Below are 24,917 nucleotides of genomic sequence, written 5' to 3'. Positions count from 1 at the left end.
TTTAAAGGCATGTGCCACTACCGCTTGGCTATAAACACTTATTAACTTAAGCGTTTGTATTGCTGGTATAGGGCTAGTCAATCAACCAAGAACACAAAAAACGAAGCCTTTTCTGAACAGACACACACAAAAGACAGTAAGGCAACTCACTAAGGCTACAACAACAAATGTAGCCAGAGATGTGCTTCCCTTTAGAAAACTATTTTAATTTAATTTCTATATAATGTACAAAAATCAACTTCAAGGAATAATTTACTAAAAGGCAGGAAAAAATCACCCAAGAAAGACCGTAAGTATGACCTACTTCTACTAATTATCATATGCTAAAGAATATAAAAAGACAAGATATAAACTAAGAGATAGAAAGAGTATCTAGAATATAAAGAACTCACACAAATCAATAGGAAAGATACATACAAGAAAAACAGCTGAAAATATGCGCAATCATTTCTGGAGAAAAACAAAAAAAAAGTGTTCACAGTCAAACTGTTAAGTAGAAAATTTAAATCAAGACCAAAATGGATGTGTTTTATTCATGTAAGTGGTAAAATTTTAAAATTCTGACAGGACTATAAGACAAAAAGAATAAAGGTGAACAGGAATATTATGTGTACCAATAGTGACCATACAAATGATTGACATGACTTCAGAAAAGCAGTATGATAACCACTTGTAATATCAAGCATTACACACCTAAGAACAGCATCTCTAGTCTAAGTGCAGAACAAAGAAAATTACTTGAAAATGTCGGAAAGAAACAAGAAACAAGACAGGTGATAAGTACACTGGGAATCTGTCACCCATTCTATATTCAAGAGAAAGCAAACTTTCTCTTTTTTTACAATTATGCACAGTGTGGATCAATCTCAATAATTAATAATTAAATACTGAGCAAAATAGTGACGAGAAAAATGCAGCATGATGCAAAGATTTTACCTACGCTTATAAATGGCAATTACAAAATTTGACTTTTGCAAGGCATTAGTGGCACAACACCTTTAATCCCAGCACTTGCAATACAGAAGCAGACAGATCTCATAGTACAAGGCCAGCCAGGGCTACTCAGAGGAAACCTTGTCTTGTAAAACCAAAAAGAAGAAGAAGAAATCACCTTTAAAAAGACAACAGATAAATGAACACAAATTTTAGAAGGTTAGTCATTAAGCCGAGAATGGTGCTGCACTTAGTAGGCTCCGGTGGAATGACTGTCATTAGTTCAGGACCAGGCTCATTTACATAGTTCTAGGGCAGCTTGGGCTACAGAGTAAGAATCTGCCCCACCAAAACTAAATGACAAATAAAAGAACATTAGAAATATTTTTCTATATTCATATACTGTCCTGTTAATATCAATATGTCCAAATTAGGAGAGGAGTAATATCCTAATATTTGTTTATTTTAGAAAAGAGATTGTTTTGTTCTCTGACTACAGAATATCTGAACTACATATTTGAAAAAATACTCCCAGATAAAAAGCAACCCAGCAATCAATGAAATGGAAAAACTGTTTAAAACCTTATACAATATAGCTAACATGGTTACCAGAGGACAACTAATAGCTTTAAAGTCCTCTCATGGGAAGACGGAAAGTAAACAATAACACACTGTCTTAAAGATATTGTTCTTTTTGGGGATTTTTTTTGGTTTTTTTTTTTCAAGACAGGGTTTCTCTATAGCTTTGGGGCCTGTCCTAGAACTAGCTCTTGTAGACTAGGCTGAACTTGAACTCACAGAGATCCACCTGCCTCTGTCTCCAGAGAGCTGGGGTTAAAGGTATGCACCACTACCACCCGGCAAAGGTATTATTCTTATCAGTGTAATCAATTAGCATGGTATGTTTCCACTGCTTAGTCATATTTTTATTTCTACCTATATAAATCTTCCAAGACCCATTCTAATATTCTTTTGATCTGATGCTGGTATTACTCATTAGTATCTTACTTAGATTTTTACATTAAATTCTATAAGAAAATTTAACTACAATTCAACTATAATTTTTGTACATTCTTTATTAAAATGAAGTAGAACATGAAATGAAAAGATTCAAATACTTTTCAACAGCCATAAATAATTTAAATTAATTGAAAATTACCCATTTCCTATAATCTTGCCATATTTCTCATTTTTTATTCCAGTTGGTATCTGGTTTTTATTCTTGTATCAATGTTCATAGTTTACAGTGAACTAAAGCAATGAGTTTCTATATCATACTGATCCTTCTAAACAGTCAATTTTAGAATTTGGTTTTTCCTGTTTTCTTGACCATTTTATTGATTTCATGTTTTAAAGACTCTTTTCTTACTCTGTCTGGCACCATTCTTCTTTTGCCTAAGATATTTTCTGTTCCATTACTTTCCAGGTGGGGTATAATCAGAAGTGTTCTCTGTGAATCTGCAGTCTGGAAATGACACTGCACTGTCTCCTGATTCCTGCACCAATCATGCAACATCAAGTCCTATAAACTCTGCTACTTCTCCCCTCTGTAAAAACCTGCCCTTTCTCTTTAGGAGTCATATCACACATTTTAAAATGTAGTGTTTTTATCATACTGCCCTTAAAGTATCACACTTCTTTCCGAAAAGACCACAAATCAGTAAGCCCTTTCCACCACACAGGGCTCCTGGAAGTCTCGGACTGCTGAGTGCTTTAGTACTCAGTACTCTAGTACTGGCTATGCACCTTCCTCTAGCAGCTCTAACTTCCCCTCTGCAGTTCCTAGTGCTCACAAGCTGTATTTCAAGAGCCTCCAAATTTGACCATCTTTATTCACGATTCGACATTTTATCTTTGTTCTCTATGAAGTTTGATACATCTCCTGATGTGCCCTTTTAGTTCACTAATTCCTTTTTTTTTTGGTAGGAATATTTTATTTTATTTTTTTTAATTAATTAATTTATTTATTAAAGATTTCTGTCTCCTCCCTGCCACTGCCTCCCATTTCCCTCCCCTTCCCCCAACCAACTCCCCCTCCCTCATCAGTCCAAAGAACAGTCAGGGTTCCCTGCCCTGTGGGAAGTCCAAGGACCTCCCACCCCTTTCCAGGTCTAGTAAGGTGAGTATCCAAACAGCCTAGGCTCCCACAAAGCCAGTATGTGCAGTAGGATCAAAACCCAGTGCCGCTGTTCTTGACTTCTCAGCAGTCCTCATTGTCCGCTATGTTCAGCGAGTCAAATGCAAATCAAGACTAATTCCTATTTTTAAAAGGACACCGTTCTTTGACTCATTCTTTGATTTATTCAACCGAGATGTTTCTTAGTATCTAAAATTCATTACCTGAATATTTTTTGGTGGTCTTTTTTGTTGCTGTTGTTTTTCAGATTCGAGTTTCACTTACTTTTGCCAACAGGAAGCAGTAACTTGAGGTGTGTGCTCTTGTCCCACCTAACCTCCCCCTTGTACTTGCTCCCATGTGCTGCCATCTGCTAGGTTTTGTTGCCATCTCACTGGCTCTCAACTCTGATAGCTGGAGTACTCTAAATGGCAGAAATAGCACAAAGGTGAAAAGCAGACAATTCCCTGGCAAAGCACATGGAAGACAATCTCTGCTCATCTACCTCTGCTTGCTTAGCACTGGGGACAGAAAAGACGCCATTTGGCTATTGAAGGGTGGGGGATTTGAATACTTAACATGAATGAAGACTGATCAGAGCAGTCCAGAGGATTCTGAAGCCCAAATTTTCCTTCCAATGTCTGCTGCTTTTTGTTATGTACACTGAGCATCTCTCTCTCTCTCTCTCTCTCTCTCTCTCTCTCTCTCTCTCTCTCTCTCTCTCTCTTTCTCTCTCTCTCTCTATTATTTTTTCTTTTTAGTTTTTTTGAGACAGGGTTTCTCTGTAGTTTTGGAGCCTGTCCTGGAACTAGCTCTTGTATTCCAGGCTGGCCTCAAACTCACAGAGATCCACCTGCCTCTGCCTCCCAAGTGCTGGGATTAAAGGCGTGCGCCACCACTGCCCGGTTGAGCATGTTTCTCTTAATTGCTCACACAACTGAAGGAAGAAAATGTTCAAAATACTTTTACTCTGCCCAAAGAGACATGTCAGTTGTGCAGTCAGAAAGAAGCATCTCGTACTGGAGATGAAAAGGAAGAAATGCACATACAGGTCAACTTGTTTTAAAAATCCACAGACAGAAGTCTGGGAGTGAGGTGGAGTCTACAGACCTGAAATGTATTTGAATAGTGTTGTAACTATTCCCTCAAATCAGCAGCTTCCTTGCAAAGCACATTCCTGAATACAGTATAAGACAAAAATATGATGTGCTTTCCATATGCTCTCCAAAACAGATCTCAAAATATAGTACAGCTACTAAACATCCTATGCGAATGCTAGGGAATCCCACTCTTAATTATTCCAGGACAAAATTATCTTTTGTTTTGAACACAACTTCAAATCAATTTTCTGTGACTTCAGTTAGGAGAAAAACAAATTTTAACTTTGGGCAATCAGATAAATTTTCCAAATGCTTTAGCAAGCCCTGCATATGTGAAAAAGCATGCCACTCACTATACAGATGTTCAAATGTTCCCCCACATGGTGCACATGACTTCACCTTCCATATTGTTTTGATTAACTACATTTTTGCTCTCTTAATATCACAAATGATAAGGTGTCTAACTAGACCCAGCTTCTAAGTAACTCAGACAGTAGAGTGAAATTAGTAAGAAACTTTAATTATATGAAAGTTTGTAGCCATTTCTTGTTTAAGAATTTAAAAGTTCATATAAAATGTTCAAAATATCAATTGCAATCTCTGAAGGGCACAAAGTACTGTGGTTTATTGTCCTACTATATAGATAGGAATCATGTAGGATATGAAATTTGGGTTTCATCCTTGAATCGGTAGGTAACGTAATGCTGTGTACTCTATCCCACACAATATCCTGAATTGATCCAAGTAGATTTCACTTACCATTGATGGCGGTATCTGATATAGCTGATATATTTCTTTTCTGAATCACAGCAAATATAATTTTTATTGGAATTTCTGCCATGATAGAATTTCATTAAGTAGTTAAAAGGATGAGGGACCATAAGCATGTGTAAAGTTGTCTAGCTAGGGAAAAGCTGAGAATGTTTATAGGAGGTAATGACAACTTTCACAATATTAAATTTGAGCCAGAATCAGGTGAAAATAAGAAAATTGATAACTATTAAGCAAGACATTCATCAAATAGATGTAAAATATTCTGACCAACAACAAGTCCCTTTTGTGTGACAAGTACCAATACAGCACTAAGGGTATCAAGATAAACAAAACACCACGTGTCCTTAAAAGGCTGCAGCTCGATGTGATGTGACTCTAAATGTTACCTTTCTCAAATGGTGTAAGTGAAGTTAGATAGGAGTTACACTATACTTGAAACACCAAATTAAATCAAATTAATGTTACACAAGAGCTGTCCTATTTTGGATAGCAAAACACTAAGATAAATGAGAGAGAGTGAAGGCGTAAGTCGCAAACAATGCCACACCAGTTTGGAATTATGATTAATAGGGTGATATATATTTATTTATTTATTTATTTATTTATTTATTTATTTGGTTTTTCGAGACAGGGTTTCTCTGTGGTTTTGGAGCCTGTCCTGGAACTAGCTCTTGTAGACCAGGCTGGTCTCAAACTCACAGAGATCCGCCTGCCTCTGTGCTGGGATTAAAGGCGTGCGCCACCACCGCCTGGCTAGGGTGGAAAAAACTTACAGATAACCGTCCCAGACAACAGCCCTCTGTACAATCAAGAAGGAGTCTAGTCATCGCAAATGGAGCAGGAAGCGAAAAAAAGGGGCGAGAAGGGAAGTAGCCACTTTTTTAAAGGGAAAGAGACCACGCCCCAATGGGCTGGTATCTCAGCAGCTATAGGCTGGAGGAGCGGAAGGACCTCCCGCAACAAGAGAGATCACCTAAAAGTACAGAAAAAGAATCACCATTTTCTTTTGGCTCTTATACTCTTTGATGTGCTTTAAAATGAGCATTAAAACTGTAACACGGAATATCTGAATGATTTACTTTATAATGAACATCAAAGCTGTAAAGAATATCTGTTCACTTTTCCTATACTGACTTTTAGCTAAGAAGGCCTACCTTCCCAATAATGCTTTGTTCATAACCCCTTTCCAGAACAAGAAATTTTATTATAAGCCCAAGGTTTCAAAGATACTTCTCTGAAAATTCGTTACATAAAGGATAGTAAAATACAAACAACATAGCCAGTAAGAAGACTAGGTACCACAGTATGTCAAAAGAACAAATACAAAAGTACCATTCACAGTGAGCCTGAAGAGAAAAGCTGCCATGCATGAGTTAGATGTTAAAAAAAAAAAAATGTTAGCAGTACAGTACCTTTTCAGTGATATAACTATTTAAACCATACAAAACTACTGTTGCACTTTATTTCATAATGTGCTAAAGACAGAGTATGAATAAACATCTGAAACACTGTCACAAGGAAGAGTCAAACCGCAGAGGAGCTGCTTCAGCCATTCATTCTCTCAGTATTCAGAAGCTAGAGCTTAACATGTGTAGACTTAGCAGAACAAGCACAGCATCTCTGAAAAGCATGTGATGCCTGTAGTACCTTACAGACAAGAGGATAAATGAGTGGCTGGTTTGAATTAACTATTTGAAATAGTAATTAACTTTAAAAGATTATGTTGCAGGCATGGTGGCACAGATCTTAATCACAGCACTCAGGAGGAAGGGGCAGGCAAATCTCTGTTAACTGAGATACTGATTTCTGAAGCAAATTTAAGAATAAAAGTAACAAAAATAAACACAAAGACCTTTAAAAATCAGTAGGATCTGTCAGTTTCAATGTATATTTCTGTTCTTCCTTGACCTTATTATGTATCCATGATCACTGGTTCTTGGTTACTCAAAATGGCTTATTTAGTTTTTCATTTCAACCTAGTACTCCCTGTTTTTTCTTTTTCCTGCTTCTACAGCCTACTTTAATATGCAATTACTTCATGGTTAGTCATAAAACCAAATCAGATAGTATATATGGAATTCATTTACTGTTCAAATGGAATAAATTCCCTCTCAAAATATGTAACTCTACAGAATTTAAATGTAAAGCTAGAGTATACTCCTACTTACAAGTCTTGCCCCTTGAGTCTTTCTGAAGAGCCAGCTCCAAACCTAGTATGCTTTTCATAAAGTTACCAGCACTAATCTGGGCAGGCACTGGTCTCAGAATGAGACTGGTGATTATGGCTTACATTCATTAAAGTGATGTTTGAATTTTAAATCATATCTGCTATATACTAGTTATGTAATTTTGAATGATATCATTTCCCTTTCTTAGCCTTAGTTACATTTATGAGTGAGATAATAACTGTTCTTGTTTCATAGAAATGTGGAATTAATGTGAAAGAGTGCAGATACAATCCATGCACAGCTCAAAGTAAACATTCAATATTGTGGACTCCAACTGATATGATGGTTATTTTTTATTAATTTTATTGAACTCTATATTTTTCTCTCTTTCCCTCTCTTCCTTTCCCCACCCAACCCTCTCCCATGGTCCCCATGATCCCAATTTACTCAGGAGATCTTGTCTTTTTCTACTTCCCATGTAGATTAAATCTGTGTATGTCTTTCTTAGGGTCCTCATTGTTGTCTAGGTTCTCTGGGATTGTGATTTGTAGGCTGGTTTTCTTTGCTTTATGTATAAACACTACTTATGAGTGAGTATATATAATTGTCCTTTTGGGTCTGGGTTATGGTGGTTATTTTTATTGACAACATTTAATATGAGAATTAAAAACTTAATTTTCCTTTCGATGTGATTGATTGCCACTAAAAATTCTGCTTATCTTCTTCAGGCACATCTACAATAATTCTAAAAATACATGTGTAGAATTTCATTTAACGTTCCCAAATATTTCTCTCAATCACAATTATCTTTTCAACATTTACACACATCAAAACATACCAGTTTTTGAACCTCATGGTTGATCCATAATTTTTCTTGAAACTCCTATTAGAAAAGTTACTGTAAATGGCCGTATGAAGTGACTGTAAAATGTTCCATGATTAGTAATCAGGAACCACTGGAACTGTGGACAGGTGAAGAAAAGAGGAAGGATTCAGACTGTATGTATTTCTGCAAATGATGTTTGCATTTGTGAATAGGTGCTGTTTAATAGCTTTAAGTTCTCATAACCATTCATACCAGCAAAAGAAATGTATGTCAATTAAAGAAACTGACTGAAATTTTAAATGAAAACCCTAAGGTTATTATAAAACAATGATCTATTAATTTTTTCACATGAATTACAAGCAGTTATGTGTTTCAGTATACAACAATGTAGTATTTTCAAAGCCTTTTCTACCACAGATTCTTTCCACTATTCTACACCAAAAAAAAATCAGATTTCTTTACCTTTATTATCATTCCACTTTTGTGAATTTATTCCTGGATGGGTATAATGTAGGATCGAAAATCAAATACAATAATTAAACATTACAAGTTAAATAAAATCAACATGGAAATGGAGCTTAGATACTCAATTATTAGAGTAGGGGTATAAAAGCCAAACTCACCTTTCTTCCTTGAAGATATGTATCTATTCATAGAGACATTTATTGTATAGAATTAGAAAATGAGTGTTAGGTCCCATTTATTCAATGTTGCCCTTAATGTCTGAGCTGTTGGGGTTACACATAGGAAGCGATCTCCTGTGCCCATCTGATGTAGGGTACTTCCCACTTTCTCTTCTATCAGGTTCAATGTGTTCTGACTGATAGTGAGGTCTTTAATCCATTTGGACTTGAGTTTTGTGCACGGTGATAGATATGGGTCTATTTTCATTCTTCTACAGGTTGACATCCAGTTATGCCAGCACCATTTGTTGAACATGCTTTCTTTCTTCCATTGTATACTTTTGCCTCCTTTATCAAAAATGAGGTGTTCATAGGTTTGTGGGTTAAAATTCGCGTCTTCTATACAATTCCATTGGTTGACTTCTCTGTTTTTATGCCAGTACCACATTGTTTTCATCACTGTAGCTCTGTAATAGAGTTTGAAGTCAGGGATGGTAATGCCTCCAGAGGATCCTTTATTGTATAGGATTGTTTTGGCTATCCTGGGTTTTTTGTTTTTCCATATAAAGTTGATTATTGTCCTCTCAAGATCTGTGAAGAATTTTGATGGGACCTTGATGGGGATTGCATTGAATCTATAAATTGCCTTTGGTAGAATTGCCATTTTTACTATGTTGATTCTCCCAATCCAAGAGCAAGGGAGGTCCTTCCATTTTCTGGTATACTCCTCAATTTCTTTCTTCAATGCCTTAAAGTTCTTGTCAAATAGATCTTTCACTTCCTTGGTTAGAGTTACCCCAAGATATTTTATGCTGTTTGTGGCTATCGTGAAAGGTGATGCTTCTCTGATTTCCCTCTCTGCTTCCATATCCTTTGTGTATAAGAGGGCGACTGATTTTTTGGAGTTGATCTTGTATCCTGCCACATTACTAAAGGTGTTTATCAGCTGTAAAAGTTCTTTGGTGGAGTTTTGGGGGTCGCTTATGTACACTATCATATCATCTGCAAATAACGAAAGTTTCACTTCTTCCTTTCCAATTCGAATCCCCTTGATCCCCTTATGTTGTCTTATTGCTATTGCTAGAACTTCAAGCACTATAGTGGAGCTGATCTATTGGGAGCTCACCAAGGCCAGCTGGACTGGGACTGAAAAAGCATGGGATAAAACTGGACTCTCTGAACATGGCGAACAATGAGGGCTGATGAGACGCCAAGGACAATGGCAAGGGGTTTTGATCCTACTTAATGTGCTGGCTTTGTGGGAGCCTAGCCAGTTTGGATGTTCACCTTCCTAGACATGGACGGAGGGGGGAGGACCTAGGACTTACCACAGGGCAGGGAACCCTGACTGCTCTTTGGACTGGAGAGGGAGGGGGAAAGGAGTGGGGGGAAGGGGAGAAGGGTGGGAGGAGGGGGAGAAGGGTGGGAGGAGGGGGAGGGAAATGGGAGGCTGGGAGGAGGTGGAAACTTGTTTTTTTTTTCTCTCTCATTTTCTCAATAAAAAAAAATGAAGAAGAAAATGAGTGTTAGATAACTCATTCTATTATTGCCATCTTTCTTCAGTTAAACAACTTCATGCTGGATACAAAGAATAATCAATAAATTCTATTATTAATATAGCTTCTGAACTAGAATAAGTTTGTAGAAAAATGTATGCAAACTAATAAATTTATTCTTACTGATTATAAACAGTAAGATAACAAGTAACTAATATTGTGTCTACATTTATAGTGTGCTGTTTTTTTAAGCAAGTATCACTATATTGAGACATATTACATATAACAGGACATGCCAAAGGTCATACAATTAGTCAACAGCAGCCTCTACGAACACGATATTCAGATTTTTGACCATATGCAATAATGTAAAAGAATTAAAGTTTAATATGAGAAGGACTGAAAAGGCAGATAATTTCATAAGTTTTAAAGTACTCTTCTGACAACCTTCCTCAGGACCCAGCAATACAACTTTTGGATATATATCCAAAGGATGCTCAATCATACCACAAGGACATGTGCTCATATACGTTCATAGCCAGGATCTGAAACAACCTAGATGCTCCTCGACCAAAGAATGGATAAGAAAAACGTGGGACATTTATACAATGGTGTACTACACAGCAGAAAAAATAATGACATCTTGAAATTTGCAGGCAACTAGATGGATCTAGAAAACTTCATATTGAGTGAGGTAACCCAGACCCAGAATGACAAATATCAAAGTACTCACTCATAAGTGGCTTTTAGACATAAAACAAAGAAAATCGCCCTACAATTCACAACCCCAGTGAATGTAAACAACAATGTGGACCCTAAGAGAGACATACATAGACTAATCTATATGGGAAGTAGAAAAAGACAAGATCTCCTGAGTAAATTGGGAGCATGGGGGCCATGGGAGAGGGTTGAAGGGGAGCGGAGAAGAAGGGAGGGGAACAGAGAAAAAAGTATAGCTCAATAAAATCAATAAATAAATAAAATAAAACCCTCTTCTGAATTTAATTAAAACATTTTACTTAACTATCTATTACCAGGGAAATAATTTTAAAAGACCAAAATTGGCTAGAATTAATGAAAATTTATATGTGTGTATCTATATATACATACATACATATATACATATATTAATGAAAACTTATATGTGTATATATAGATACACATACATATATATGTTTAATATATATAAACACATATGTGTGTTTAATAGAAACCACAGAAGAGGATATCTCTAATGTCTAAAGAAAGCTAGAGATGTATTATTGAGCATGAGAAAAAGAAGGCTGGGTAAGAAATAAGGTAAGGAAAAGGGGAAGCAAGGGGGGGAATAAAGAAGGGAGGTAACATAAGAGAGGGGAAGAAGGGAAGGGGGAGGGAAGAAAGGGTGAGATATAAATATACTGGCCGGTTTGGTTTAGTTTTGTCAATCATTAGAGGCTCTTATGGCTCCTGTTACAATGGCAATCAGAATTCTAAAAATAAATTTCTGATCATTTATAAAGATCAGAGAAAATGAATTTCTGATCATTTATAAAAAAGCCCCAAAGTAGAAATAGGCAAATCTCAAGAAACTTACCAATGAGAGCATGATAATGGGCACCAAGAAATGCAAATCTAAAAATACCAATCTTTTTAGTCTTTTGTTAAATAAAAAATTTTTTCTTTAAAAATAAAAATCAAAAGCAGTAAAAAAGAGATTTAGTATACTCAACTCTAAACTGTGTGTATATTTTTCCTGAAGTGCATATTCATGAGCTGACAATAAAGACAGGCTGGCTGCTTTGTTTGACTATAGTTCTGTTTACTTCATACTGTCAAGAGTGGATTTTGACACTCAGTATTAATATTGCTATTTTTATTGATATAATCAGCACTGCTATAAATAATTTCTTGCCTGCTATATCTAAGTATATCATTATAAACAGCAATATTAAGACATCTTTTCCTTAGATGGTACTTCAGAAATAGGCTGCTGACCTAAAGAACCAAGGTGACCTCAAGATATAGAAATTACTGGGAAAAAATAATAATGCTGCCCTGTCAATAGAGACTGTTTTGTGTATGACTTCACTAAACAAACTAGTTTATATTTGTTTGAAACTGAAGTTTCTCACCAATCTGCTGTTTCAATTTCACATCACACCATATTGTACCTAAAACAGGCAATCTGGATTCCTATTGCTACTTTTTTTCTTCCAAACAGCTCAGGAATTTGCTTAAATATAAAGCTTGACTCTATAAAGAAAAAAAAATTAAGACACCCAAAATTGAGACTGGATGGGTGAAAATAAGCATGTTTGAAATCATTTGTATAATTGCTAGCGGGTGGCCAAACCACTTGTGAGTTTTTGATCATTACATGAAAGCAAAATCAAAACATATTTTATCTTGCCTCTAGATCTCATCAGCTGTGACAATAACCTTATCTGGCCTTGAATGGTTTGTTCATAAAACAAAGTGAGGTCACTGACCCAGTACACACTCAACACAGAGTATGAAGGCCAAAACAAAGTGACAATACAATTCAAAACAAGTTTGTAGAGATTTTAGACTAGTATATTAAAACCTCCCTTTGTCTCTATCACTTGACAGATGGTTAGCCCTCACACAGCCTAGTATCTCTGGCAAAGAAATGACTATGTCTAGCCAATAACACCCCAAATTTTGACTTAAAATGCACTGTACTCAGACTTAGACTTACCTTAGAAATGCGAATTCTAATACAATTAGTCGTGTTGATTTTATTATAAAACTTGACACATGTCAGGATCTTATCTTTTGTACTAAGGACATCTCACTTTGTCCAATCATCTTATGCAGACTCCAGTTCCACGAGCTTCTCATCTTAGTTTTCATTCATTTTATGCACTGCCTGGTAGTCATGCTTTTAAAACTTCCGCAATAACATCTTAGCCCAAAGGATTATAAAATTTACAGAGATTTAATTAGCTTGTGTTTCTATGTTGCTCACAAGAAAGTTCTGGTAACCAACAAACTGTGTCAAACAAAATCACTTGATAACACTGAAAACATTCCATGTCAAGGACCACAGGGCAAGAGAGAGTTTACCCAGCACTACACTGTGTGTCTTTCTTCATAAACCATTCATCTGTTAATGCATACTCACACATACACACACTCATCAACCATTCCTACTAGAATGAGGAAAACAGTTCTTTAACATTCTTTTCACACCACTCCTCTATAAGAAAATTCAGCTGAAGTGATTCTACTAGTTTTAAAATCTGTTTTTTTTCTCAGCCCTCTTATGTAAGCCAAGTATATATAGGGGTCTGTACAAATACCAGCAAGAAGCAGTCACCTATAGTTAGCTAAAACCTTTATATTCCCTTACTAAAACTACAACTGCAAAAGATTGACATACTTGATTTTTCAAGTACATTCCTTGAATAAATCCTATGCAAAAAATTACCATGTACTTTAGGATCTGTTTTATCACTTAGCTAACAAGACCATGCTACATAGGAACTTTACAGCAAACGTGAAACCACAAGATTTTATACAAAGCAAAATTCCATTTATTCCAAAGACATGATCAAAATTATGAATGATTTAAAATCCCTATCTGTCAAAGATTGCTGAAATTTTATGAAAATATTCCACAATAACAAAGACCACAAATAATTTAAATAAACTGAGTTCTTCCTCTATTATTTGGCAATCGTAAACATGTTCTACACCTTCAAACTTGATAAGTTTTTTAAAACTCTAGTTTGTAAAACACAAAAGCAGCTAGATTTCTGAAGTTTAACTTTAAAAATAAAAATCTCTTAGCGATGTGGAGTATATAGCGTTATGGGACATGATGATGAAGCTCCACAAGGACCAACAATCTCCCCTTTGCTTCACTGTCTCAAGTATTCAGAACTGTCTTCCACGAGCTGATGCTGACGCCACCCGTGTAAAAAAAACAGGATTAGTTCACTTCCGTATCACAAATGTTTGAGAAGTTTCTCCTTACCACTTAACCTGAAGAGGTCTGAAATAATTTAAGATTCATTTACGTTATAAATCATTTACAAGAATTTAGTTGTAGCTTTTATTGTTTTTCTAAAATGCTCTCGTTATTCCGTCTAGGCTTTTATCTAGGAAGTCCAATTTGTCTATAAAGTCTCCTGAAAACTTGCACAAATGACACAAAAATAATTCATTTAAAATGATTTTTCTCCTCTATTTTCTTCCTATATCAAGGAACCAAATTCTTATAGGCAAACGGGAATAGGCGATGTGTCTCAAAACTTTTCTACCTAAACACGAAAAAGGCAGGCATCAAATCTAACAGCCCTAAGCCACCACTCTAGCTCTCAGGATAAAATGCCTCTCTTCCTCCATCACTGCACTACTTTCAAATTGTACCTAGCCAATAAACACCACATCTGTATCTCTCTTTTCTTGGTATAGTGGTAGTCCCAAAATGTTGGCCTACCTAGACAGATAAATATAAAGGCAACTTCGATGAAACGGGTAATTCTTAATCATTTTTAAGCTTCTTTCTCTAGCCCAACAACATTAGAAGTAAATCAGGAAAGGGCATCATCGCTTTGGAGTCTGATAGGCAGTATACCTGTCACCAGATCGCCACATCTAAAGGCCTGCATGTCATTCATCGTAAGACCTGAAATCAAAGCCCAAAATACTCCATTGCCTGACTCATTAAGCAGCTCAGCCGTTTCCAGAAAACTCCACTTTCTACTCTTCATCTGTTCAGTACCATTTGTCCTCAAACATAAAGCTCTGCAACCCCAATCTTGGGATCTTATGCTAGAGGACAGATTGGAACCGGCAGGGATTCAACAACCATTCGAAACCTTGCTTGGGAGGATTCAAGAGGCGATGGCACTGGCATAGCACCATGTACTACCTGTGTACGGACTCGGATGAGTTAGTAAGAATTCCATGGAGCAAGGGGATGAGACTCAGTGACCTGTTTTGTTGGCTTGTTTCTTCCTCTTTTTCCTAAGAGCCGAGTTATACTTAATTGTAAAGCAAAACTACAGAATGCAGCCAAATCCTGACATGTCACACACATTTGTGGACAGGCAGAGAGGGTGGGGTCTATTCCCAGGATCTGGTCCTTGAGACAGGAGCTGAACCAGAAACAAAAGCAAATTATCTGTGAATTTAAGTTGTCAGTGACTCCTCAAATTCAGAGCTCACACTATTTTCCACAAAACGATACTTGTATTTTTTTAAGTTTTTCAAAGGCAACAAGTTGCATCAGTAACTCAGAACACTGTTCACTTGAAAACACTGTATACTATGAGATTCTGATAAGCAGATTCCCATGTGGCCAGAGTGAGAACATTCCACGTTACTCACATTTGGTACTTTTAGTGTTTAAAAAATAGTAAAGGCAATTTTCACTGTCTACAAAGGTAACATGTTCAACTTAAGTCTGGGCCAATGATTCTGAGGACAGTACTATACACCCACAGGCTTCCAAATTTTTTTCCTATCCCATTCAGCTTTCTGCTAGAGAGCTGTCATGCCTCTGCCGACCTCATTTGACCCGGTTAGGAGTAAGAGATCATCGGATTACCGAGCTAGGTAGCGTAGCTGTACGCCATATTGTGTTTTTCGCTAATGTTTATAGTCTGTGTGTGCGCCTAACATATGCTTGTGCAAGTGTGTTTATCAATATAACTTTTACGAAATCCTTGCCTCCTGCCTCTTCTGCATCCTTAGGAAGGGGAGGGGCTGAAGGGGACCCAGAGAGCCACACACTGAGAAATGCATTAAAAACAATTAAGAAGACCATGTTTGAACTTCAACACCCCCCCCCAATATTTGGGGGTGGGCTGCTTTTTGTTATTTGTTTTGGGTCTCAAGGTAAGAAAGACCGTTAACATTTCATTTTTTCCTAACTACTCTCGAAGTAGCCCAGAGGCAAGAGGAGGACAGGGCTCATCTCTTGCCAAGCCCCCCTAGTCTCTCGGAGCCAGCCAAGCAGGCGGGGCCAACCGTCCCGCCCCGGGTTCACTAGAAGCCGGTCCTCCGCGCGGGCGGACAGCGAACGGGAGGAGAGAGGGAGACAGGGAGGGAGAAGAGAGGGGCAGGAGCCGGCGGCGCCAACAGATCCGGAGCCCTGGCCAGTGCCCCTCAGCTCCTCTTCTGGGAAGCCGCGGCTCCAGGCGCGGGGAGGAGAGGAGAGAGAGAGAGAGAGAGACAGGACACCGTGGCAGCGACCGGACGCCCCGCCCGAGCTGGCCGCCGACCCTCCCCGCAGGGTCGCGCGAGGCCGCGGGGAGGGAGCGAGGAGGGGCGGCGAGAGGGCTGACGGGGCGGGGCCGAAGCCCCGGGCTGCGGCTCGGAACTCGCGCCGCGGCCCCACCCCGCCCCCTCCTCCGAGGCCCGCCACCCCCAACTCCCGGCGACTCGCAGACGCCCGGCCGCGCTCTGCAGGCACACACCCCTCCCTCCCGCCCGCCCCACAACAAATTAGAGTTTTTGGCGTTACCTCCTCGCGCTCTTTAATCTTCTTTCCTCAACTCCTAAACTTCCCCCCACCCCTACTTCTTCGGCTGAAGGCCCACATTGGGCGCCTGAAGCCGCGAACCTCCAGCTTGGACGACTATTGGGTGGAACTCATGCCACTCTAGGCTTCAACGGTCCAATAATGATTGGACGGCCCTCGTGAGGTTGCCGCCCATAAACAAAATGCACTCTTCCTCCTCCCCTCCGCGGCCCCGCCCCTAACTGCCCCTTCCCTCATCTCTGTCATCTTTGATTGGCCTACGAGGCACCCAATCCGCTATCTCAGACATCGATTGGTGGGCGGAAACTTCATTCAGAACATTTTTAACAGCCTATTGGTCAATGGTCGCAACCCCTGCCGCCCACCAGCGCCCTGTGGAGAGCGGCCAGTCGTCCCTCCTTGTTCAGTGATCCAAGAGCTGGGATACTATTGGTTGACAGAGGCCGTCAGACCGGACTGTAGTGACCGCTGATTGGCCGAGACAGACACGATCAAGTTTGGTTGTTTACTCCACCGCTTCCCCCTCCCTCCTCCTCCAGGTTCCCGCCCCCTCCCGACTGCTTTTACTTTCTACGCATTTCTATTTCCTCCTTTATTTATTTATTTGTGATAAACTTAAATGACCCGAGGATAGAGGCGGGACTCGAAGAGTGGCTGGAGGATGACGGGCGGCGGCCTGGGGCCAATTGTCGCGGGGGCTGCGGGGTGAGGGGCAGCGGCGGCGGCCAGTGAGAGGCAGGTGTCTGCCGCGCGCCGCCTATGGAGCCGGGATGCCCCAGCGGAGGCGGCGGTTACCCGCTGTCTGGCGCGCCTGGATGAGGCGGGAGAAGTGGGGGGGGACGGGGGAGAGGGGGGAGGATGCAGTGCAGGGAGGAGGGGTGTCGCGGTCGCCGGCCGCCGCTGTCCGAGCGAGCGGGAGGCTCCCAGCGGTGGGAGGGACCAGCGGCCCTGGGCGCCAGAGGCCGGAGCCTTGCTGGGACTCCGAGCGAGTGTGTTCCTACAGAAAAATACCATGTAAAACAGTCTGCACAGAGCCGCCTTTAATATCAATGAGGATTTATTATCCTACCGGAAAAAGCAGATTATGTTTCTTATTACTAAACGCCTGAAGTACTGACGACCCAACTGGAGCCCACAAAATTCAATATCCTGGGAGCGAGGAGGAATAAAGCAACACGGAAAATTAAATGCAGTTCAGATGCTCCAATAAAACCTTCATCTTCATCCATTTGTCACTCAGCTCAGTACTCCCCAGAGCCAAATTCTAACAAATACTGGTCAGGCAAGGGCGGGGTGGAGGAGGAAGGGGGGGGTGAGGCCCGAGGCCAGCAGGAAGCCAAGGATAGATTCCTGAAAAGAATTCCTTAAAAGGACTAAGATGGAAAAAAGAATAGCTTTTCACTCTGCAAAGAAAAAGCATTCCTGACGAAATAAAAAGTAGTACTTTTTAGGGAGCTTAGTTGTCACTGAAGGGATTCGTCAGAAACACAGGCATACAAAGAAACTGTTATTTGTAATATTAGTTATTAGTGCAGAAAACAATGTTATATATTGTGGACTTGATACATAGCTTCTGGTAGACTTGAAGTAAGTTTAGATCTGGAATTAACCTAGGATTTCTTGACACATACGGAATAGTTTTAACACCAACTGCTTGCTTTTACTAAGTAGAAGTCTGGTATACCGTAGCAAAACCAGCCCTGATAATAAAAAAAGCACATGGCCTTGACTTCTTTAGTACGTTTAGGTCTGTCCTGAAGATTATGGATGTGGCTGTCAGAATCCAGAAAATGCTTTAAAGATAAGAGAAGCTAAGGAAATTAACTGAGTGTAGAAAGATGTTTTTAAATTTGTGTATGAGCCTTAAACGTTTTTCAGTAAATAGTCCGGGCAGAACAATCCACTTTACATGAGAAAATTAGGTCAAATTTAACAAAAGTGTTCAAGTAGTTAACCCCATAATTCTTAAGAGGAAATGGCTGCTTCAAATTCTTAAAACTCATCGTTTGTTAGCAATATTTAGAAACACTTTACAGTGTTCTGGAAAAGTGATGATTTTGATGAAGAGGCATAAGGACAAGGCTGTATAATACCTAAAATCAAATGACAGTGACGAGGTAAGGCCTTGGGTGTTACTACTGCCTGCATGTTTTAATGCCCAGCTCTGTTGTTAAAATGCTTTTGATGCCGAGGAGTATCTGTGTTCATATTCACATTGCCCAGCTGTTCTGACTATTGTGTTTTTACTCTCCCCAGATGCAAACAGCCCAGCCGTATGGTGGGGCATGAGATGCTTTTTTCTTTAGCATGTAACAGAACTGATGATAAGAAGAGTGATTTTTGGTGTGCTATTTGTTAATTCATTCAACAAACACTAAGTGCATGTACATCACACTGAATAAATTTTTAAATGGAGAGGAATATGGAAACTAAGGCTGGCATTTTTCTCCAGAGTTCTCTGCTTCTTAGAAGAAAAAAGGAGTAACCAGTAACTATGCTGTATATATAACATGGGAGTATATAAAATACCACCCTGCTAAAAGTTGAGAATAACTAGAATTCACTGAACTTATCACTATACTGAATTCAAAAGTTAAGCAGAACAGATCAGTCCCTGCTCTCAGAAGACTTAGATTCTAAAGAGGGCTCCTAATATATTTAGCAAAAAAATATATAATGCCCTATATATCATAATTGTATAAGCTATATAACATTAAAATAATAACACCAGTAGCAGAAACACAGTCTCGATGATATGACAAATAAAATGCCATAAATATCAGAGATTATAAAATATTTACATCTGAGAGTGAGTTAAGGGACCCTCAATCACCAGTACTCAAAAGGAAGCACAGGATAAAAGCAATAAATGTAAAACATAATGAAAGTCACAGGAACTTCTTGAACTCATAGACCCAGTTTTTCCTAAAACCAACTGTTCTCTGTGATGGCTGCTTTTATTGTCAACTAGAGATGGTTTTTAGATCCATTAGGGAATTTACAAGCCTGTATGTAATACAAATCACTTAATATTTGTAGCAGTTTGTGAATAGGCACTGCTTTTCTATACATGACCTCACTATTTTTTTTAAAAAAGGCACATTAACAGCTACAAAAATATGAAAATAGAAATCTTCCTTTCCTAGGAGCATAAAATTGAACTAGACAGCAAAATTTGTCAAGACAATATGCAAAACATTAAGGTTAGATGATTCATATTCAAAGCCACTTAAGGAGGGTGGTTGTAAACACACATGCACCCCAGATGTGAAACAAATTCTGCCCATGCACACTTTATATAAAATCCTGAACCAGCAACCCCACGATGTGGTAGAAATGTGAAGCTCTTCGTGCAGTTTCTTCCTGGAGTTGTGGAAGCTTCCCCTGCTGTGCTTGGGACCCAGTCTCTCCTTCCCATGTCGGTTCTTTGTTCTCTTTAAGCTTTGCTGTAAACGGAAGAGTTATGCCAAAACCATAAGCAGTTTCCAACAAAACTTCAACTAATTAGGATAGAATGGACTCAAGAATGTGATGCCAGGAGAAGAGGAAGAAGGGCAATATAGATACAGATATTTATGGCATGGTATACTGATTACACTTACTGGGGGGAAAAGCCCATTATATATAGGAGGTGGGGAATATGATTGACAGATTTATTTAAAATGCACACGTGGATGTGGGGAGAAATGTTGTGGAACAATGGTCTTGTACCTTGTCACTTGTATTGTTTTAATAAAACGGTGATTGGCCAGTAGCCAGGCAGGAAGTATAGGTGGGGCAACCAGGCAGGAAGTAGAGGCAGGGCAACAAGAACAGGAAAATTTTGGAAAAAGGAAAGACTCGGTCTGCAGTCGTAACCAAGACAGCAGAGGAAGCAAGATGAAGATGTCTCACTGATAAAGGGTACCAAGCCATGTGGCTGACATAGACAAGAATTATGGGTCAACGTAGGATGTAAGAGCTAATAAGAAGCCTGAGCTAATAGGCTAACCAGTTAATGATTAATATAGACCTCTGTGTGTATCTTTAGGACTGAACGGCTGCAGGACCAGGAGAAACAGAAATCTCTGCCAACAAAGGAGGATCAGTACTCACACAGGAAAAAAACAAGAAATAAATTTCCAGCTTGAGGGAAGACAGAAGAAACCACTAGAATCCATGGACCCAGATGTGCTAAAACCAGATCAATCTCTGTGATATCTATGTAATGGGTTTAAAGGCAGGTAGGTTTAAAAACAAAACAAAAAAAAAAAAAAACATGATTTTACCTGATGACAGAGATCACAAAGCCTGTGAACCGCGCCAAAGCCAGATTGTACCTCTCAGTAAAGGCTATCACTGGGGAAGAAGAAGCACAGAGGACATTTGAAAGATTAGTTCCTGACTTTAAATGATGCAGCCCAAACTATCCTAGCAAAACTTCATCTGTTCTCAATTTGCTCTCCAAAGAAGATTCGTTAAACACCCCCGCTCAGTTACTCCAATTTTTAATATCTTAGCTAGAATTTTAATTTTTCCAGGCTCATGAAATATACCTAAATAAGAATTGTTTCAGATGCCAAGTTCTTTTAAAGCTTTTTAACAGGATGCCTAACTGAGACACAAGTTGTAAATATGTAAATATGTTCTACTTAACTTTGCTTTCCTGGTGTATTAAGAAGGCATGTCCACCCCTGTCTGGTCATACACAAGGAATTAGGCATTTTTCCTTGCTTTCTAAATGTCCTTGCTTTTTATCATGTTCTTCAAATCCTGCTGCGTACTGTACAAATAGTATTGGAAATTCTGCAACTACACTACTGTAATTTTGAATGAAAAATGTCATTGAATACATATATACATACATACATATACATATATGCATACATACATATACTATATACACAATCTGTTCCTATGATTGCTACTAATAAACTCATTTGGAAGCAGGAGACTGATTCTAGAGCCCAGAGTTTTAAAATGTCCAAGGATTTCATTAAAAATTAATACTGTCTAAAGCATTGGAAAAGTATATTCTTGGGAAACTGTGATATTTTATATTTGGGAACTATGTCTTTACTGGAACCCCTAGTAGTTTTCAATCCTCAACCATTTTAGTACTTCCCATGTGTGTAATGAAAGTGAACAAATTCGAGTTCCTCCATATAGGAACGGAAAATCAAAGGGCAGACCTAAGACTAGTTCCCAAGGTCTACCTCCTGATTAACTCTGAGCAACCTGGTTTCCTTGGATTTTTACAAACTAGACAAGTGCTTGCCTTTTAGTTGCTATTGTTTTCTGTTCTCTTTAGCTTTCCAATATATAAGCAATATAACATTTTTATGTACTGAGAATGCAGAAAACATCTTAAAATATCACTTTATGTTACTATTATTTATACAAATATATACATGATGATCTAAATGTGATTTGTATACTTTAAAGCGTAAAAAAATAATTTTTTTCTTCAGCCTATGGTATCATTTTAAAGGCTGTGGAGTCTTGGGAAATGAGGTCCTGGCCCGTCAATGAAAGGAGGTCAGGAGGGGCTCTGGAGGCTGTACCTACTTCTGATTCCATGATGTGAAGAGCCATTGTCTCACACCCCCACTGCTGCAGACACCTACTCCCACAATCACTCCATTCTCCATATGATAGACTCAAATCTCTCTGGAACTATTAGCTAAAATAAGCCCTTTCTTCCTGCAGTTATTCCTGACAGCAAACTTTGTCATAGGAAACAAAAGTGGCTAGCCCAATGGTATCAAAACTCCTCTAGCAATTAGTTTATGGAAGAAAAGTCTAGAGCAGTATCTTCCTATAAAGAAGAAAATTTATTTAAAGAACGGAGACTGGTGAGATGGCTCAGTAGGTAAAGGCACAGACCACCAATACCTGACAATCTGAATCCGGTCTCTGCAGCTCACAAAGCAGAGAACCAGTTCCCAGAAGTTGTCTTCTGACATCCATAGGCAACATGGAATACTTCTGCGCGCGCATGTGCGCGTGTGCACACACACACACACACTTCAGTAGATAGATAGATAGATAGATAGATAGATAGATAGATAGATAGATAGATAGATAGATAGATGTAGATAGATGGATGGATGGATGGATGTAAACAAGTAATTCTTTAATTTTCAAAAAAAAGCTTCCAGAGAGGAGATTAAAAAAAATCAGCAAGAAAGAAAAATGAAGCCTCATGAGTGCCAAACCTATATGAGATTTAGCTCTTAGCCCTAAAGCCTCTCAAAGCTCTTAATATTAATACATATAGTCTTTCTTTGTCTTGATGGTGGTTTTAGAAAGGGGAGGCCTTAAGCCTGCTTTGGAGCCTAGAGTCTAGAGCAACCTGTAATTACCTGGTGGCATCACACAGAAGCAGCATTAAGCAAATACTAAGAAGACAGTATATCCAAGTCAGTTTTTAACTTCGCATGAACATTTTAGTCAGTGCTAGCTGTTAAAACAAGAAATGTTTTGTCTGAACCAAAAAGTAAGAGTTCTTCTGACCAGCAGTTACTCAAGTCTGAAAGAACATGTTGTTTGCTTCATTCCCGCTCTGTTTTCAAATTTATTTCTCATGATAGGCTTTTCAGTAAAAGAATACACAAATAATTTCTCAGTGTCCCTGTATCATACAACCTAGAGACAATACGGAATTAGGAAGGACTGCATTTTGCAAGTACAATAAACCCACCTTGTACAAATATAAATGAAAAAGACACTACATTAATTTGCACTAAAGTAGGTACCTCAAGAGATGTCAACAGCAACCAAATGCTCTTGTTCTCTTTTAAGTGGCTTTGTTTTATTTGAGTTGATGTGATTATCGTATAATAACAAAAATGGAAAAAACAACTTCAGGTATTAGCTACGCGATCATCAGCACAAATGTTAATTAATAGCAAATAAGTTTATTAATTTATGCAACAGATAGAAATCCAGATGTAGTGGTGATTTGGATGAGGTTTGAGCAAATTTCTGGGACACATTTGCATACTCTTTGTGTACCAATTGAAGCTGTTGTAAGGGTTCACATCCCTGTGGATACGCATGACACCAGAGCAAAGTGACCAATCTTTGAACAACTGGTCAGTAGTCCTCTTGGCAGTCTGAAAGAAAATGTTTGCCATAGGGAGTGGCTCTATTAGGAAGTGTGGTTTTATTAGAGTAGGTGTGCCCTTGTTGGAGGAAATGTGTCACTGTGGGGGTGGAACTGGAGGTCTCCTATGCTCAAGCTACACTCTGTGGCACACAGTTGCTTCTGCTACCTGCAGATCAAGATGTAGAACTCTCAGTTCCTTCTCCAGCACCATGTCTGCCTGCAAGCAGCCATGAAGATAAAGGTCCAAAACTGAGACTGTAAGCCAGCCCCACTGAAATGTTTTCCTTTGCAAGAGTTGCCTTGGTAATGGTGTCCCTTCTCAGCAATAGAAACCCTAAGACAGTTCTATATTTTATTCTGTGAATACCAATGTCATCCATTACCAATCCTGGATCTAGCATCATGGGAATTTCAACTCTGTTGGCTGGTTTCTACTAGGCTGGAGAACACTCAGGAGTAGGAATTTTATTAGTGTGTCCCAAGCCCAATGGTTTCTGTATGACAGATGAAAGATCAGATGGAATGAGGAGAAAGTAACAGTCCAAGATACCAGGATGTATCTCTGTTGTTTCATCCAAAGACCTGAGTTTGCAAGTTGACACAGGAATAGTTCCTCTGCTAAGGCTTGCTCGAGCCTCGGGTTCTTCAAGGTTCCATTGGATTGAGAGGAAAGTTTGAAAGGAGCTCTGTTGGCAGGAAGGTGTTTGGAAGTGAATCCAAACAATAGTTGTGCACTATAGAGGATTAGTTTGGAGACGCTTTAGGTTCAGTTCCACATTGCTAGAGTAAAGTGCCTTTCTCAATAAAACAAGTCACAAATTGTTTAGTTTCCTGTGCCAGTGTATACAAAAGTTATTTGTTACGCATCATGTCTGCAAAATTGTCAGGAGCCATTTCCCCCCAAAAGTATTGCAGGGACCATTGTCTTGGGGATGTTTGCAGAGAGCCCCACACCCCAACTGTATTGAGAACTGTTTGTTGGCAGAGCCCACCCCACACCCAACTATCTTGAGAGCTGTTAGCAGAACCTGCCCCACATTCCAACTCTCTAGAGAACTGTTTGTGGTTGAAATCACGAAGGGAATGGTTCTGCTTGCATAGAAAACTAGGTGTGTCGACTCGGGACCTCCTGTCCGAGGAATCGTGACCTCCTGACCGGCTCGTGACCATCGCTGCAAGATCCCTTCCTGCCCTGGCCATGCCCCTGCCCCCATCCCAACCCAAATTCCTCATCCAGGGGCTATATAAGCTGCAACCATGATGCTAATAAACGGAGGCTTTGACAACAGATCTTG

At 39.1% G+C, this 24,917-nt stretch overlaps 1 protein-coding gene across 9 annotated transcripts in view; it reads right to left on the bottom strand.

Annotated features, from left to right (window-relative positions):
* The window catches only part of Zbtb20 (zinc finger and BTB domain containing 20), a 766,528-nt gene extending 749,853 nt beyond the window's left edge, over positions 1-16,675 (bottom strand). For 8 of the 9 annotated variants that reach the window (XM_075962896.1, XM_075962754.1, XM_075962864.1 and 5 more), the window contains exon 1: positions 16,515-16,630. The gene's annotated coding sequence lies outside the window, so the exon portion shown is untranslated. Of the gene's footprint in view, positions 1-16,514 lie in introns of all 9 variants that reach the window. The other variant, XM_075962725.1, reaches the window with a different exon arrangement.
* Positions 16,676-24,917: the final 8,242 nt, after the last annotated feature.

This window comes from Microtus pennsylvanicus, chromosome 1 (genome assembly GCF_037038515.1).
Source record: "Microtus pennsylvanicus isolate mMicPen1 chromosome 1, mMicPen1.hap1, whole genome shotgun sequence".
Taxonomy (NCBI): domain Eukaryota; kingdom Metazoa; phylum Chordata; class Mammalia; order Rodentia; family Cricetidae; genus Microtus; species Microtus pennsylvanicus.
Note: the sequence above shows the minus strand (reverse complement) of the source record. Positions and strands in the feature narration are given on the sequence as shown.